Source organism: Saccopteryx leptura, chromosome 11 (assembly GCF_036850995.1).
Source record: "Saccopteryx leptura isolate mSacLep1 chromosome 11, mSacLep1_pri_phased_curated, whole genome shotgun sequence".
Lineage (NCBI taxonomy): Eukaryota > Metazoa > Chordata > Mammalia > Chiroptera > Emballonuridae > Saccopteryx > Saccopteryx leptura.
The window spans coordinates 26,418,981-26,420,157 of NC_089513.1; positions in this window are offsets into that span (position 1 = coordinate 26,418,981).

Consider the following 1,177-nt stretch of genomic DNA (forward strand, 5'->3'; position numbering starts at 1 on the left):
TTAGATCCGGATGAGGGCACATACAGGAACAGTGCTCCTCTCTCTGTGTCTGTCCCTTCCTCTCTCTCTAAAATTAATAAGTTCAAAAAAAATTTTTAATGAAGTTATCATTTTACAATGACAAGATTAGGAGGGCATACATCACAATTGATTATTACACACCTGTAGGCATGACACGCTGTTTACGATAGTGAATAACAAGAACACTGCTCCCTCCGCCAAGTCCCTCGGGGTCCGTGTGCCCTTCCCAGGCTGGAGTAGTTGCTCTGAAACCACGTTCTCTGGGGGCTTCTTGCCTGCACAGAAGCCCTACTGCATGCTGTCATAATAAAACTAACTCCACTTTATCTGACTATACTGTATTAAGAATCTCCCCCTCGCTCAGAGTGGACTCATGGCATTACAGCTTTTACAGAGAGCTAAAAAGACACACACAACCCTTTTATTTGTTATCAGACATTATCTCACCCACACTGGGCTTAAAGTTACCAGTAACATCTGTAAGATTCTGTGTGTGTGTGTGTGTGTGTGCGCGCGCGCGCGTGTGTGTAGGCGGGGGAGGGGGGGGATAGACAAAGAAAAAAATGGCTTTAATTGCATCCGGCATGGATTTTTCTCTTTTGTTAGATTCCAATAACAAACCAAGGAAAATCTAAATCCTAAAAGCCTGTCTGTTAGCATCTGCTTCCCCAGAGACCGAAGAAAATGCTTTCATTTAGCTGAAGGTTGCTACAGGCAGCCACACGCCCACCTGGGAAAAGATATCATTTCTGCAAGTGTGGAAATGACTGCAAACGGCAGGCAGAGCCCTAGTTACACAGCCCATTTCAGTCTTCAGCCCCAGCGGCAGTGACCAAGTAGGACGGCAATGGCCCTGGGGACTCAGGAATTCAGTTTCTGTCTGACAGCCTCACATCCTGAGGCCACACTGAGTAAGAAGAAGGGCCTCTGTCACCAGCTCAGAAAAACCATCCATGGCAGGGACCCAATCTTGGCTCCAAAGGAGTCACTGTCAGCCCCTGGCTCAGCTTCCACAGGCTAGACCCTTCAGAGGACTGTGAGTAATGGCCACCGTGAAAGGTTGCTTTACACCAAACAGCTGCAGACAAAGCAAGTCGCTTCCTCTTGCCTCAGCATCTGGCTGAACTAACTGCCCAGCCCAGACTGTCTGACCCTG